At 34.3% G+C, this 18,524-nt stretch overlaps 1 protein-coding gene across 1 annotated transcript in view; it reads left to right on the top strand.

Moving 5' to 3' along the window:
- HTR2C (5-hydroxytryptamine receptor 2C) overlaps positions 1-18,524 on the top strand; it is a 328,917-nt gene that overhangs the window by 1,644 nt on the left and 308,749 nt on the right. The window contains exon 2 of the mRNA XM_056125656.1: positions 14,806-14,867. The gene's annotated coding sequence lies outside the window, so the exon portion shown is untranslated. The remainder of the gene's footprint in view (positions 1-14,805; positions 14,868-18,524) is intronic.

The following is an 18,524-nucleotide window of genomic DNA, read 5'->3' as shown; positions in this document are numbered from 1 at the left end:
ATTTTAGGCAGGCTAATCAAAGAAACCTGATTGGGGGGGGGGGGGATGAAGGGAGTGGGGAGGGAGGACATGGCATTGTGTTAAAATGAGGAAGGTTGGGGGCAGAGCTCCTCAGTAAGCAAAAATTCGTGATTTCACACAGAGGCAATAAACCAATTGGGGTTCTAGAATTTTCTGCATGTCAGCCATGCAAAATATGATGTCTGTAGAAAGAGGTATTAATGAAGTTAATATATTTATATCTGTATCAGCATAGTTAATATGTCTATACAGTAGAAAAGACCAATCACTGACATTGTAATTCACCACAGGGGGAAGTCATTCTACTATGAACCATATATACATATATACATATATATACATACATATATACACACAATGTTTTGAAGTATAGTCATTATGATTAAATATTAATATGTATGGTTAATATAAACATCAATATATAGCTGAATATTAATATATAATATATTTAGTCATAATAAATACCTTTTCTTCAAAAGGGTGTAATTTCCTTGCACGTTGATTCGATGATCTTTGGAAATTACATAACTACCCCTTATGGGTGGGGGAATTAATAAACAATGTTTTATTTATCGGGAAAGAGGTAGATTATAAGAATATTCAATTGTAATTTAAATTATAATTAAATTATAATTTTTATTCCCTGAATATGTTCTTTCTGAGCCTTCTTGGGACAAACAAAATATGCATTTATCTCACCCACATGACTTCTTTCCTAATAGCCTTAATCATCTACAGCCACAAGTTCAAGGCAAGTCCTGAAATTCAGAAGGTGGATAAGGTTTGTGATTGCAATATCAAGGTATGATTTAAGGTACTGAAGCTAACACTGGTAGTGTTTTCTATCTGCATAGAGGTTTCATGTCTGCATAGACTTTTATTAACCCTATGCTTCCTTGATGGATCTATGTCTAAAGCTTTCATGTATGATAATGATGAATTATTTATATAACATGACAGGTTGGGGTGCAGTAGGAATCATGGGAACAGCTGACAGTTTTGTGAACCTGTTGGATGTCAGGTATGACACCAGGAGCATAACATATTTTAGATGGCCTTCTTAAAAAGCCTAAGAAAAAGATTTTTCTCATCTTACTACTACTGTTCGATATGCAAAACACAGTAACAAGTCTCACAATGGAGATGTTACTGGGCCTGCTCGAGCAAATCGATGAACAACAGGAGGACAGTGCTACAGTGCTACTAGTACTGTTAGATTTGTTTAATTTCTCAATGTATTTTTTTTTTTTTGCTTTTTGTGTCACACCCGGCAATGCACAGGGGTCACGCCTGGTTTTGCACTCAGGAATTATCCCTGGTGGTGCTCTGGGATATGGGATCACACGGGATGCTGGGAATCGAACCCAGGTCAGCTGCATGCATGCTGTCACTCCAGCCCTCAATGTATTCTTGTAGACTATATTAAGGCCATGAGATAAGAAATATTTCTTTTCTTTCAAATCTACTTGGCAAGAGTTATAAAAGTTAAATAAAAAAAGCCTAAGATGTAGAAAAAGTGTTTGTCAGTTGAATAAAAACCACATTTGATAGAGAAAAAAAAATAAAAGCCTAAGATATCTGATTCTGCTAATTCATTTATTGTTTAAGAAATGTGGGAAGGTAGCATAAATAGTTTATAGATATACCGCTTCCCTGGAAAATAAATTCAATAGCCATGTTTGATTAATAGTATTATCACTATTAGGATTTAATTACTTAGGAAAATTCCTGTATTTATATCTAAAAAATCATCTGAGACCTTCATCAAACCTCAGTTACTTTACTGTTTCATTTATATTCTTCAATATAAATGAAGCTGTTCTTATATATCCAATGGAAAAATGAATATTAAAACAAAATTAGAGGAAGATGTTATCAGTAACCAATATTAAGTTTCTTCAGTTATTCTTTTTAAATGGTTCAAGGCCAGCTGTTGAAGAAGGCCAGTTAAGCCTGAGCAAGTAAGACCTAAGTAGTAAAGATTCCAAAAAATCTAGACTATTTGGTCAGCTTCTAACCACCTAAGTTTTGTAGCAGTGGAATGTCTCACAAAATGAGAATATATGGCACTTTTATTGAGATTGTTTTATTAGACTCCATGGTAAAGCTTAGTTTATTTTGAAGGAAAGAAAGAATTAATTAGGGGGATGGAGAAATAATTCAGCAATAAGGCCTCTTCACCTTACACAGAGTTTTAATTCCTAAAACCACAAATGGTCCCCTGAGCCCACTCAGGAGCAAGAGCCTAAGAAAAGGGCCAGGAGTAAGCTCATTGAGCACTACCAGATGTGACCCCAAAGCAAAACAAAAGTAGTAAATTATGCCACACTCATTGAACAGCCATAAACTAGAAAAACCATACATTGGGTTTAATATTTTACTACTTTGCATATATAATGCAAATTAATGTTATATATATAATAGTAAATATATCTTATTGACATGAGGCATGAATATTACAGTTTTGAAGATTTTAAAATAATTAAACAAAGCCATCAATATTGCTTTAATAATTTTGTCACAATTCATTATCACTTATGTTCTTATCAAACCTGCATAATAGAATCTCCAAATGAAACCACCAAGTCATGAGTCTAAGAGTTGATCATTACATCACTTTTGTTCTTTAAAACTCATTAAGGCCCCCTGGTATACTGAATACATAGTGGTTAAAGTAATCTACTAAGCCCCAATTTAGACATAATACTAATAGTCACTGACGACCATATTTAATGTCAATGCTCAAGTGCAACAATTCTTTAGCAGTCTTATTTTACTTTTTTTGCATAAATGTTATAATGAAAGCAGGACTTCAAATGTGTGCATGAGGTAGAAGCTTATTGTTTTTATCCTTTGTCCAGCATCTGTGAATATCCTTGCTTCTCCTTTGCTAGGCATTAATGAATAACCCTAGCAAAACTACTCAGTTATACCCCCTAATCTCAGATATGCCTTTAGTGTTTCTCAGCTTGAGTTTTACGTGTAGATATTACATATGATTCACTTTGGCCTCTATATGGAATAATCTTCCTTAATATTCCTTGTTTTTTAAATAAGGGACACTTGATGACAAGTCCATATCACCAACACATTAGATCATATATGAAAATGACCAAAATTTCTTTTCTACTCTTTTTCCATTAAAAGTTCACATGATCCTGGTTCCCACCCCGTTTCCAACTATACTCTGAGTTTATTTTGACATGAAGGGAGAAAAATAAGTGCATAGGTCATCAGCAGTTGGTATTTTATGTACCCTAAATTCTTAGCTCTTTGGTCACTCAAATATAGGAGACTAGTTTATTAGAACAAGATATACTCTGCTGGACAGAAAATGTAGTAGATTTCTGGTAATAAGACTGAAAACATAGGAAGAGAGAGTTCCAAACAGCTTGGTGGTGGTGTGCATAGTCGTGTACTCAACCAGAGAAGAATGAAGGTGAGGAGTGAGTTTGAACTTCCAAACATAATGAAGAATCTTCATAGGGAATAAGGCAGGGAAAGTAAATATTGAAAGCTGAACTCGAATTATTCTTGGCATGTTTTGAGGGTAGGAGCAATATAAAAATCTCTAAAATGAAGGTTAAACACTACTGAGAATAAAAGATTCAACTAATGTCTAGAAAAGAGCTAAAATGAACAAATTGGCTAGGTTTTTCTATTTTTTGTTTGTTAAAAATCTAATTTTCTTTAAAGTTATTAGTAAATAGTGTCTGGAAGTAAATTTCAAGGTGTTGAAATATATTTATAACTATATTTAAAATTCATAAAAACTTATTTTTCTCAGTAATCAAGAGCTGCTTAATACTTTCAGGTAGTTTCCTATAATCAAAATCAGAATTGTTGAAATTAGCATGTGATTATTCTTCATAAAAGAGCTATAAAAGATGATGACAATAAAGCTGTTATTTATTGAAAATAATTATTCTACATATTTCTAAGGAATTTTTGCATGTATTTACTTGTATAAGCCTTAAACTCTTCATGAGAAAGAATTATAATCTTCAATCTGCAGAAGGGGAAAGTGAAGCATCACAAAGAGGTTAAAACACTCATATAAAGTATATTTTAGTTTAGATAGACCCAAACTAAACTTGAAATTAGGCAGTTTTGGTTTCAAAGACCATACTTTTAAGCAGTAAGGTTTACAGCCTGTGTTTTGGAATTGGTTAATTTTTTGCTTCATACTGTAAAGTCACTAGTCTTTGAATAAGACTTATTTGCATGTGACCCTGAGGATAATCATACTAAGAATGTCTATTAGTCATCAGTACACTTGAAAGGTAGTCAAGTGTATTATGCATGTAACAATTCATCTCGAGATTCATCTCCCAATGCAAAAGTAGAACTAAAATGAAAATATTGTTCATGCTAAAGGGCTAATGGATATGAGGCCCAAGTGATGCTCAGAGAAATCACAATGCATTAAATGCAGGTACTGCTACATTACGGATATGCACAATGCTTGTATAAATACAAAATATTTCAGAATATTCTCATTTGTTTAAAGTGGTCCTTATTAGTTCTCAAAAATATACTAATGCACTATTTTACCTCAAAGTTAATATTTAGTAGAGAATTTTAATGTGAATCATTAATATAATGCTGAAAATCAATGAAAATCAATGCTGTCACTGTTTAGTTTAATTGCAAGCAAGATGTATGTACCTAATTTTGGATGAATACCCAAATTTATTTATATTCATAGTGGGTACTTTGTGTCTCTTTATTCAGAGTGAAGCAACAAGATTAAATAAAGTTTATCTCTGGAGCACACATTTATTTCAACACAGTAATTGAAAAAAATTAAATACTCTGGCCTTTCTCCAGGGCTAGAGCAATAGCAGAGCGGCCTTGAGCGTGGCCAGGTTCGATTCTTCCGCCCCTCTAGGAGAGCCCCGCAAGCTACTGAGAGTATCTCGCCTGCATGGCAAAGCCTGGCAAGCAACCCGTGACATATTTGATAGGCCAAACACAGTAACAACAAGTCTCACAATGGAGACATTACTGGGCCCACTCAAGCAAATCGATGAACAATGGGAGGACAGTGCTACAGTGCTACAGCCTTTCTCCAAATTTTTCTACTTTTACATAATTGAAATAGCTATTGTTCCTTCTATATTGGTGCCATACTTAACACCCCTTTTCCCATCTACTGTCAACAAAATCCTCCATCATAGCTTCTGAATTTGGTTTAAAAACTGTCACTCCAATACGTCTTTTTTTTTTTACCACTGAGATTACAGAATCTTAGGGTTAGTAATTTAACATTTACATTAGACAACTCTCCAATCATATATTTGGATTATTCACACCCTCTACTCCCACCACAGTAGCACAAAGTAATGCTTTTTAATTCTTGGGCAGAACATATGAAAGGTTACTAGTAGCATGATGGAAATGTAGTTGTCAAATGTCAATATGAAATAGATTACAAGATGGCTCCTTATGTAAAGAGTTCTTGGTATTGGATGACATTGGGAAATGAGGCGCAGTATCAAGCTTAATTCAGAGAAACGTGAGGTTTTATTAAGCTTTAAATGTAGGGACAACAAAAATAGGTTATTTATACAAATACTAAAGCCTTTTAAAGCAATACGTAACATCAAATGTGTTAATGGTAATTTGTGTACAGCATAAAATTATTGACTGTTTAAAATCATTTAGACTTATGCTTCCATAAGTAAAAATTACTATCTGAATTTTAAATTTAAATAGATAATATACAACAGTGTTAGTACCATTTAAGTAGCATTTAGCACATTGTATAGCATGTGGTTAATTTAGCAGATAGTTTAGGTTTCACTGTCTTCTATGTGCAAGACTTGGTGTTTAAGGTTTGATATATATTATGCCACTTTTTATTTTGAGTCTTGTCTTTTCCATTGAATTATGAAGTCAATTAAAACTATAAAGGTATTTATATGAATATATAATAGATTGATATATGTATGTGTGTGTTTGTGGGATAACAAAAAATGACAACTTTTTTCAACTGAAGGCACACATTCATTTATATACTGTCAAGTTAGAACAGTATGACTGATGAAAATAAAAAACCAAATCTAAATCACTTTCTACACAGTAAATATTTTAAGTATATCTTCCCATTTGTATTTAGCCAAGTAAGGTTTCTAAAAAGTCAATCAAGCCACCTTTCAATTTCTCTTTACTTTTTTGGGAAGGGGATGTTGGGGATAGATGGGAACACACCTTGCATTACTCAGGGTCTAACACTGGCCCTGTGGTTAGGAGTTACCACTGTATATACCAGGGATCAAACAGGTGCCAGAAATAAAACCAGTGTCGGGGCTGGAGCAATACCACAGAGGTTAGGGCATTTGCCTTGCATGAGGCCAACCCAAGTTCGATTCCCAGCATCCCATATGGTCCCCTGAGCACTACCCAGAGTAATTACTGAGTCCTGAGCCAGGAATAACCCCTGTGACCCAAAAAGCAAAATAAGTAAATAAATAAAACCAGTGTCATAATATGTGCAAGACAAGTGTTTTAAGTGCCTTACCTGCTGTACTATCTCTCTAAAAATAGCTTTAATTTATTATGTTTTTCTTTATTTATATAACCATAAGCACTGACTGCATTGATAATCAGAACTCTGGTAACATTAAATATTGTCTATTAAAATATAATTTTAATATGTGTGTTTACTGAAGGCATTGCTTACGTGAGTACACTATCATTGCCTTCATCAACATTGATGAAATAGCAAATCTTTTGGGGCCAGAATGATAGTACAGAGGGTAGGGTGCTTGCCTTTCGCTCTGCCTAACCTGGTTCAATTCTTAGCATCACATGTGATCTGCTCAGTAGTGAATTTTGAGTGCAGACCAAAGAGTAAACCCTGAGCACTGCTGAGTATAGTCCAAATAGTTTTAAGAAGGAGTATCTTTTGAGGTTTAAATGAGATGACTGACCAGTTGATAGCCACATGCACTGATTTATGTTCAACTTTTATATACTTAAAATTTTGTGCATTGGAAGTCTGAAACATCTCAAAGTTGGACATTTCCTTTTCAAAATTACATTTCTTTAATATGCAAATATGAGCATGAGTCACCAGCTGCAGAATTCCAATTCTAATCGATTATGTCATATTTATTAAAAAAAACAGTGACCTTCAAATAGCTTTACAATGAGTCCGTGAATTTCAGATTATGTGAAAGAAGAAATCATAATAACAGCAATCAAATTAGTTCAATGGGATTATCTAAAATGTAAAACTCTAAAGTAGATTTTATAGAGCAAAGTCTATTTACTCTGTGAATGTACTTTCTATAGTTAGTGGATTTGTGCTTTGTGCGTTCTGGACTGATTTTAAACTAAATTGAAACATTCATATATCTTTTAAGGGAAGGATATACATTTAACTTTTATTTACATCATATAAGAGGAAGTAGTAGATAGAAAGATATGCATTGCCCAAGAAAAAAATCTTCATCTATATTTTGATGAGTGATTTCAATTTTCTATTTTCAACATTTGTCAGAAATTTTAAATTACAATCTCCCTGATATTATTATTTATATTTATAACTCAATATAATAGGTGCAGAGCAATAATTTTGAGGCATGAAGTGGGTTAGTGTAAAAATTGTGAGTTCCCCCCTAAAAAAAGAAGACATGGAAAATAAAAACTATTTAGCCCTTACTATATCAATATTTTTGACAAAATATTGTTTGTCAACACAGAATACATTATTTTTTCATGTAGTTTTCATAACCACCAAAAAATACTAAATAGTGAGCTCAAACCCATAGCTAATTTGAGGTAGAGACAGGAATCAAATCCATATCTGATTAGAAAGATTTTCTGTACATCTGTTATTCTACCCTGATTAAGAGCTTAAGCTTTAAAATATGCCAAATACTTAAGCACAAAATATACCTTCAGCCTAACTTTTACTCAGTCACTGACAATGTTTCCAAAGAACAAAGTGGATGACAAATGAAGAGACATCGATCATATAATGTCTATAAATCAACAATGTGTCTGCAAATTCAAAAGAAAGTTCATTTTTAAAGAACATTTACTAATAAAGATAGAAATTATGCTAAATGTTATTTTATAATATAGCAATTGTCAATAAACTAGGAAAATAGAGAAATCAGTCTTAATACTAACCAAAAAATGTGTGGAGATTAATTAATTACTCTGCTTTTATTATTTAAAGTAGTTAACGGAAGCAAAGTGGAAACATAAATCTTCGAAAGGATGTGTTTATTGATGAGGAATATTCATTGTTACATTTGAATTAGATAATATTGTTACTAAATGTAATTTATCTTATAATAAGCAATTGTTCTAAGAGTAGTTTTAGAAGATCAAGTGTTCTGGGGAGATATCTCAAACTATAGGAGGCATGCTTTTCCTCCATGTTCCCACATGTTCCTCTGCTGGGAGTGACTGCTGAGCACCAACTGGTGTGGCTCAAAATAATTTCTTTTTAATTTTTAATTTTTTTTGCTTTTTGAGTCACATCCGGCCATGTACAGGGGTTACTCCTTGCTCTGCACTCAGGAATTACTCCTGGCGGTGGTTGGGGACTATATGGGGTACTGGGGATTGAACCTGATCAGCCGTGTGCAAGGCAAACACCCTCCCTGCTGTACTATCGCTCCGGCCCCTCAACATAAATTTGAAAAAGATTAGGGGCCATCTTTACTCATCCTCAAAATGAGGATAAGGCCAGAGTGAATTCTCAAGTTGTAAAATACACGACTGTCTAGTATGTGCAAGACCTGGATTCAATCAACTCCCCATGTGCTTCCCCACACCAACCTTAGAACCTACTAGTAAAAGTATTGACTGTAGTAGCCCATAATTTAAACTGAGAATAATTTGTTCTTTACATGATGGTCCCCCAAATATAATGTATATGCAGAATCTACCACACAATAAATAGAAAAAATTACGAGGTCTAAGAGATAGTAGAAGAGGTTAAGGAACTTGCCTTGTGTCTGACTTAGTTTCCATATCCGGCACTGCCTGGAGTGGTCCCTGAACACAGAGCTAGAAATTAGTCAGGAGCACTGGGTATGGCACAAAAGCAGAAAAAGGGAAAATATGGAAAAAATGGAATGATTATTTTTAAGTTCCTCAGAATCACACAAACTGCAGGGAAAAGACAATGATAAAATCTCAAGATGCATTCAAGACTTTTTATTCTGTAAAATTCTGTTCTGCCTTTATAACTTTGTAATGATTCTATTTTAAAGGAATTTTCAAACTAATAATACTTTTTTCATAATACAACGACCTTATATAGAAACTGAAATAAAACCTGACTTTTAAATGTAAAGCATACTAAAGGTAAAGGTAAAGGCCCTCCCGTTGATCGTCGATTTGCTTGAGCGGGCCCAGTAATGTCTCCATTGGAGACTTTGTTGTTACTGTGTCTGGCATATCGAATACTCTCGGTAGCTTGCCGGGCTCTCTGAGAGGGGCGGAGGAATCAAACTCGGGTCGGCCATGTTGGCCGCTTGTAAGGCGAACGCCCTACCCACTGTGCTATCGCTCCAGCCCTCTAATGTAAAGCATACTAATGTCAAATTTTAGTACTCCTCGACAGAGTCCTCACCTGACTGGAGTGACTGCCTTGCATGCTGGAGGTCTGGGTTCTGTCCCTGGCACAGTATTGTCCCCAGAACAATATCAGGAATAACCCCTGAGCTCACAGCTAGAATTAACCCCTGAGAATCACTTGGTGTGGCCCCCCAATAAAATTCAAAATAAAAGAAAATAATTTTTGTTTTGGTTTGGGGTGACACTCACCTACGCTCAGACCTTAATCCTGGATCTGTGCTCACTCCTGGCAGGGCTTAGGGACCATATGTGATGCCAGGAATTGGATCTAGGTTGATTGCCTGCAAGTCAAGAGCCTAACAGACTGCACTATCTGACCCTAAAATAAAATAAAATAAATTTCAATGCTCCATTTTCTGTCACTATAACTAAAATTTTGTCTTCTAGCTTATAATTTCAAATCGACAATAAATTTTGTGTTGATTTTTCCCTTTCATTTTAAAGAATTTTGTCTCTTTTAGTTGAGTAAATATTTTGGTTAGATGGTTTTAAATAGTTTTTAAAACGGTTTTAAAATAAAGCATACCAAGCAGATATCCATCTGCTTTCTAATACTATTTTAAAACCTGTTTCCAAATACTGTTCAATACTAACAAAATTTATTGAGCAGACAGAATATTTCGCTGGTCTCAAACTCAGTTCTGAATTCATAAAATTTAAAATATTTTAATGAAAACCATCTGTTGTCTGTATGTTGGCATAATTCAAATAGAAAGAGGGCTGAGGAAGAAATAAGCTTGAAAAAACAGACACAGAACACTTCTCACAGATAATTTTAGTGAATATCAACTGTGAATAGAAACATTAAAATGAAGTATTAAATATATTTTGTCTATATATATAGAATTTCTCCTAGTTGACGTTTTATCAGACATTTAAGGCTTTTTTTCTTCACCAGAGGAATAGTGTTGTAGAGTATATGGTATGGTGTTAAAATCAATAATTAAAAAGGATTGTCTCACATAGAAAATTACTAAGGGCTGGATAGATAGTACAGCTAGTAGGGTGGTTGCTTTCAAGGGTGATTACTTTCTAAGCAACAGCCCGAGTTCAATCCCTGGCAGCAGACCTACCAGAAGAGATCCACTGAGCACTGCTGGGTGTGGATCCCCCCAAAAAACTACTTGAAAACTACTTATTCCAAATGAATAATTGCTGATGTGAGAAAGCAGTCAGACAAAATTGACCTTTGACTGTATCTTATTCAATTTTTGTAAACCTCCAAATATTACTTTTATTTTATTTCTTCATAATTGTGAGAATATTGCAAGAATATTACATTTTTGTTTTATTGTCCTGCCAGTTTTCATATCACTACAAAATGTTGATACATTTTTTACACTTGCAGAATTTTGGATATTGGAATTCTATTTTCAATTGAACTCTGGACTTTTGTGATTCTTAGATATACAAATGCTTACACTATTAATATGCAATGATCTCATATTTGTCGATATATTTTACTCTATTATTTTGTTTTAAGACCACAATGGACCATGCTCAGTGCCTACTCCTAACCCTGCTCAGGGATCACTCCTACAGACTCAGGGACCAACCATATGGGGTGATGGGGATAGAAACTGTGTCCATTGCGTGCAGGGCAAGCACCCTATCCACTGTAAGATAACTCCGACCCTCTCTGAATATTGTTAAATGAAAAATCAGTTTAAAAAAGGGAAAAATAGGTACATTTAAATATATGTAAACTTTACTTCTTTACAGTAGCTATTTAAAATATCAAAGTAGACAATAATGGTACTACTGAATTTGGAAATGGTTATATTTTAATCCTGATGACCCCCTTTTTAAAAAAATAGAATATTCAGATTATTCTAAGGAAGCACATTAAGCTCTTTAGTAATGCCACATTTGCTCATTCTGCTGAGAACCGACTACTGGCATTTTCAAGATGATTCTTTGATAGGCATTTCACTTTAAAATGCCTGCTTTCCCTGATCTCAACTGAGCAGAATTAAAGCAGCAAACTTATCCATTAAATCTTTGTAGGATCCTAATGAATTTTAAAACACAATTTTGAACTAAAACTACCACTTTAAATAACTTTTTCCAAGATAGGCTGAAAGCAGAGTAACAATAATAGTTTATGGGAGAAATAGAATAAAAATATTTTTAATAATCACAAAAGTAGCCTTCATTTCACTTTATAACTTGAATTTTATATGAATTTTGAGATAATTTTGTTTACACATATGAATTGTATGGTATCTAAGTTAATATGTAGAACAAGCTTTTGTCAAAATCATTTTTTCTATCTAGTCACCAGTCTATGAAAAAGATAAACCTATCAAAGATATGTTAAAAATTAAAAAATAATAGACACTTGAAAGACAATTATTTGCAATAAAATAAACCTCAATTTATATATAAAAAGCTGAGAGAATAAAGCAGGAAAAAAGGAAGGGAATGATAGATGGCAAGAATTAGTATAAAAATATTATGATTATGGGAGAGAGGTGAAGCAAGTTGGAAAAATGAAGCAGAAAGCAAGAAAATTTAATTTTTAAAAGTATTATAGTGTTTTTCAAAATTAAAATTTTCGAAATGTTCACTACAATATTTTTAAAAATTAGAAAAAAAATACATTTATTTTATAAGTCCTAAGGTAATTTTTAAGTTCTGAAATATTCATTTTTATAAAGAAACATAGGCGCTTCATTATAAACTATTGCAAGTCTCTACGAAGTAGAAGACATACAATAAATAAATCTTTCATAAATAAATGACACAATCACAAAATTAGTTCACAGCAAGTTATACCCATCCTGCAACTCACAGATCAACACTGGTAAAGACTTTGGGTATACTTTCCTTACCTCTTAACTATGCATATATAAATTAATTCAGTCAACAAATGAGCTATGAACCAGATACTGTGGAAAGGACAGCATAGTTAATATTGAACTAAATCAATGAATGCAATGTTGTTTTATTGTTAAAATGAAGTCATGATTAGAAATGATATTTTTAAAGTAGATGCTTTTAGTTGACACTATATCCTGATCATCTGTCAGATAATGAACACTACCTCTCCCTAATTCCCTTACTTAAAGTCTCAAAATTAAAAACAATACTGTTAAGAATAGCCCTCATAGCTTTTTTTCCCTATACACAGAAAAAGTATGTGGTAATGTGGTTATGAGCATATGTTTTGAAGTGAAGTGAATTCAAAATTTGAATCTGTTTTGAATTTTTTGGTGGCACAGAAAAAATGGAATTGCAGCAGGTGGAATAACTCATCTTTGTGTATTGAAATTATTACATGCTTTACTACCTGTATAATTCTTAGTGCACAACTAAATATTTGATCACCAGCTTCTTTAGCAAGCACTGGGTCTCATTACTCCATACTGGAATCTCATCATTATACCAAATTGTTATTGTGTAGCTTTGCTTCCTAAAATTTACTAAGTTGAACCTCTTTTACAACCTTTTACATAAAGAAGTAATTTTTATTTACTATAGTTCCTCTGCCAATTCATAAACATCTAGGCTTAATGTAGTCATGATATATTCTTCCATATTTATTTAAATAAACTTAAAATTTGGAACTGTAATACAATTAAGAAAACTGATTCTCATTTATAGCATTGTGTATTTTCAAAATTTATATTAAAATAATAAAGTTTTAATCCTGGTTGTTTTCCACTAATTTAAAATCATAACTTTGTTTTTTATTGGCATAGGGATTAAATTTATAACAATTTGCTCTCTAGTACATTTAATCTCTAATTACTAAAGGGATAAAGGCCCCTCCCGTTGATCGTCGATTTGCTCGAGCGGGCCCAGTAACGTCTCCATTGGAGACTTTGTTGTTACTGTGTCTGGCATATCGAATACTCTCGGTAGCTTGCCGGGCTCTCCGAGAGGGGCGGAGGAATCGAACTCGGGTCGGCCATGTTGGCCGCGTGTAAGGGCGAACGCCCTACCCACTGTGCTATCGCTCCAGCCCACTAAAGGGATATTCACATTAAATTATTTAAATTGTGGTTTCAAAATGTGCAACAAATATTTTATATTATATTTCAAATATGTTGACTTACGTTGATGTTTATGAGCTTATAAAACACATTAAAACCTTCAATAATAAAATTGACATTTCTGATATATTTCTCATCATTTTAATGGTCTTTACCATTATATTGACACTCCACTTCACTTACTTGACTAAATGGAAGAAACAGCATTGCAGGGGAGGAAAAAAAGTGTTTGTTTCCCTTTAGGTCCAGCTTTAATTAAACTGTCAATTAAACTGCAAGTGAAAGAGATAACTGGAGAAATAATTTTATTTCTGGGTAACAGAGGTATCTCAGTGGTCTGAAGCACAAGGTTTGCATGCAGGAGGTCAGAGTTCAACCCCCAGCACCATGTGGTCCCCCTTGGGACCCCTAAGCACTGAGCAGAGAGTTGTCCTGAGACACTCCAGGATGTGGCCCAAAACCAAAGCCATATATGTATTAGACAAAAATTAATTTTGTATAACATATAAATAAAATAAGTAAATATATACAAAATATAAAGTACATATATACATATATATTGCAAATGCATACAAAATAAATAAAAATACAAAAATAAATTATGTATAACTTATATAATATATATGAATGTCATACAAAATTTATTTTTCCTACTGCAAAATAATAGCAAAATGTTTCTAATTTTGTTTTCACATCCCAAAATAAGTGCCTCTAGCTGATATTTCTAAAATAATACACTGCTTTTTTAAGTAATATTTTCCCTTTCAGTTTCTATTATCTTTTTAATATCTGTGGGCAAAATAACAGTTAATAACTCCTGGTCTATAATTATTTTATGTCGCAATATTTATGCTTCATATTTGAGTGATAATTTTGTTGGCCAATTTATAATGTTTAACTATTGCTTAATTATTTCCTTAACTGAAGAAATAACATGAAAATACCTGCTCTATTATTGTGCTTTTAAATTCAATTTACGTAAATGTAACTGGTCTTCTTTCTGGCACTATGGATGTCAGTCTCATTTAAGTAATAGTGATATTATTATGATTTTGTATGTTAAATTAGTGATGCTTGTATGTCGATTGTGTAAATAGTAAAACATTTTAGATGTTTAAAGTTACACTAAGTAGCACCTCACTTCCCAAGTTCTGACTGCATTTTTCTAAATGTTTATTTTTAGGGTTATTAACCAATATCCATGAGCATCTATAGACCATTCATTGCTGTCCTTCAGGAATAACTGTAAGTATCCCCATAAGCATGTTTGAAGGCTTTTATTTTAGAGCAACAGTCAAACAGTATATTTAAGTTATTCTTGTTAGTTATAACATTGACATACTTCTTAAATAGAAAAACATTTTTCCATTAATGTTTTATATATGAAGAATATTGCTTAGAAAATAGCATGTTAATTAAAAGTTCAATTTATATTATTGCTTAATAATAACTAAACAGGTACTGGAGAGATAGCACAGCAGGTAGGACGTTTGCCTTGCATGGGGCCAAGTGTGGTTGTAGTCCCAGCATTCCATATGGTCCCCTGAGTACCGCCAGGAGTAATTCCTGAGTGCAAAGCCAGGAGTAACCCCTGTGCATCTCTGGGTGTGACACAAAAAGCCAAAAAAAATAAAAAGAACAAAACAGACATCCTTGCTGAAGTGCTAGGTACCACACGAGTTTATAATAGTTAAATATTAAAGAAAATAAAATGAATAGGAAAATTAGATACATTAAAGCAACTATGAATTGTTTTCTCCTTCAGAAAAAAACTTGTCATATTCAGTATAATAACACAGGAAACCTAGTTATTTTTCTACTGCAAATTAAAACGACAAGTTCTCGTGAAGTTCCTTGATGAATGAAATTTAAAATCTCAAGGGGTCTCTAGATAGATAGTAAAGCAGGTTGATAGGGTACTTATCTTGCATATGGTTAACCCAAGTACCATGTATCATTTCCAAGCTTCTCAAGGAGTGATCTCTGAGCTGAGAGTCAAGAGTAAATTTGAGAGTTTCTGGGTGTGGCCCCAACACAAAATAAACAGAGAAAATCTTAAGAGGTATAGGAGGGGAGACTGACAACTTTGATTTTCAAAAGAAAGTATAAATGCTGAATAACACAGATCTAGAAAATATATATTATAGATTTTGTGATCATAATTATTTGAACAGGCAAATAAATAAGTTAGATAAAAGAAGAAAAAACTGGATTCCCTATTTTAAGTTCATGTTTTTAAGGATATCTCAATTGAGTTTCTGATTTTCTCAGTTATATGCATAATGTAATTATACAAAATGTTTTTTAGAATAATAGCTTTTAGGAAAAATTTATGTGATAAAAATAATATAACTGTGCCAATGAGTTGTTAGTACTCTTTTAGTACAAAAGTAATATATGCTTGTAATATAAAAGAAATTTTATAATAGTTGAGAAGGGGAATTTACCGGTATTTCAAAGAGACTAGGGATGGAATTAGGTTGGGTATAGCTATATTATAGATTATTTATTTATTTATCTTGGGAGGGTTAGGTCCCACCTGGGAGTACTTAAAGGTTACTCTCAAGGTGCTCTAGGGACCACATGAAATCCCCAAACCCTGGTCGAGTACATGCAAGGAAAATGCCTTATCCAATGTAAACTCCAGCCCTATGCTCTATAGATTATTAATGATGAAAAATAAAGAAGAAAATGGTAATTTTGCAAAGCAATTGCATTAAAATGACTTTGTTAAAATATAGAAATAAAGTAATTATTATCAGATTGTCCTAATTCATTACTGAATGTCTTGGCACTTAAGGCAGTGATAAAGGTTACATTTCATTTGTTTCATACATTGGATAAATCATGGACACTAAAAGCACCATTCCATAGACCAGGGTATGTGTGTAAACTCACACAAAAGGGGGCGCAGCATACAGCGGCGGTGGCTCTATCTCTCCCGCCACCTGCGTTCGGTAGTCTCACCCTTCTCCCACCCGGGGAGGTCGATGGCGATGGTCAGGCGGAGGAAGTTATGAGGGCCAGGCTGGTAGGTATTAGTTGTAGTTTATTCTGATTCTCTCTTCATCTCTGTCTCTGCTCCCCTATACCCCATCTACAGTCTCATTATATCTCTCTCCAAGAGGAATTGGGGGAACAATTACACATAGGTGCGGTCACAATCAATAGGGGTAGAAATCTTAGCCTCAGGGAAAGCCGCTCCTAAGACAGATCCTTTCTCAGCAGGAGGATCCACCCTAGAGTGGAATCCCAAGGGTGTGTCTCTCCTCTCCTTGTCTGACAAGCATATAAGCATATATAATATAAATAATTTTGTATGGATATAGTAAGAAATATCTTAAACTTATAGAATTGCTCTCTTAGGGCCATCTCGATCTCAGACTACAATGCTCAGGCCAGATAGTCTTTCCCACCTCTAGCAGGATCCTTGTCTCGTCGTTACCTTTGGATCATGACAGCATTTGTCTATGATCAAACTCTTAACTTATAGTTAAGAATCGTGGCACTTTGGCCTGGCCCATTTCACTGCCAGGGTAGCTCACTGCTTGCCCTGGGTCCATTCAGTCCCTCGTCGGGACCCTGCTTTTGGGGTGTTTGGAACTAAGAGCAACTGAGGCTTAAGTCAAGAAAGCAGATGCCCAGGAGTGAATAATATTCAAAGCCAATCAAATCCTAAGTTACAAAGCATGATGTTAACGGTCTTCCTGTATCTATACAAAAAGGATATTACTTTAAGGTAAAATGTTCATAAGGCATAAGGAGAGGAGAAAGGCAATATTTCACTTATACATATAAAATCATAGATTTCTGGGAAACTGATCTTACAAATTAACAAAGTCTGATTAAGGGGAAAGCTGATTAACTGGGTGGGAAGGAGAGCATAGGGAAGACTGTTTACAGATAAACACAATGGAAGTGCCTCAGGAGCACTGTGATGGGTGTAACCAGATAAACATAAGCTTCTTGTGGAAGAAGGACAAAGCAATGTTACCCTACAGGTATGCATTTAAAAATGGTGTGAAGTATGTGTAGATTTTTACCCTATAAGCTCATTTGTCCATATCTCTTCCTGAGATGTGTACATTGTTACTTTAGGGTAATTTTACATTTTCCCATTCTTGGGAAATGGCCTGCACATACCGACTGGGTGTGTATACTTTGTATACTTTGATCTTTCCACTCTGGAGAAGCCCATTTTCTTTCTTTCTTTCTTTCTTTTTTTTTTATTTTTTTTTTCTTTATTGAATCACCGTGGGAAAGGTTACAAAGCTTTCAGGTTTAGGTCTCAGTCATGCAAATATCAAACACATTTCCCTTTACCAAAACTTATTTTTTACCATGAAGAACCGCAATAAAACCCCACCCCCCACCCCTCCCAGTCCCTGTGGGGCAGATGAATTCTAGTTAACACTCTATCTGCTTTGATTAGATTCATTGTTTCAATAAAAGATTCACCACTATTACTTAGAGTTTACCCCCCCCCCCAAATCAGACATGCTGAAAAAACATTGTGAAGTGATTTGCTTTCTACAGCTGGGTTCAAGAATTAAATGTTGGATTTGGATTTCTGCTATTTGACTTATTGAACCTGGAAGTATTTCTACTGAAAGTCAGATAGTTAAGAAATTGGTTTCTGTGCACTGGAGACGTGGCCGTGCTGGAGAGCCGCTAGTGGGGGGCAACTGGTGGCCTCGGTAGGGCGTGAAGGGCGGACCGAAACGCCCCCCTTCCCATGAGGTTTTAGTCGCCCCCACACCCCCGGCTCATACCTGCTGTCCACAAGGCTCCCATGCGGCCGCCATCTTTCTTTCCAGAGAGGAGAAGGCGACTGGGGCAACACCCTTTCCCCTCTGGACAGACCTGATGGCCTGGATTAACGCATAGTCCATTCACTTTTCT

This window comes from Sorex fumeus, unplaced genomic scaffold (assembly GCF_029834395.1).
Source record: "Sorex fumeus unplaced genomic scaffold, SorFum_2.1 ptg000058l, whole genome shotgun sequence".
Classification (NCBI taxonomy): domain Eukaryota; kingdom Metazoa; phylum Chordata; class Mammalia; order Eulipotyphla; family Soricidae; genus Sorex; species Sorex fumeus.
This window is presented reverse-complemented; position numbering and strand designations above follow the sequence as displayed.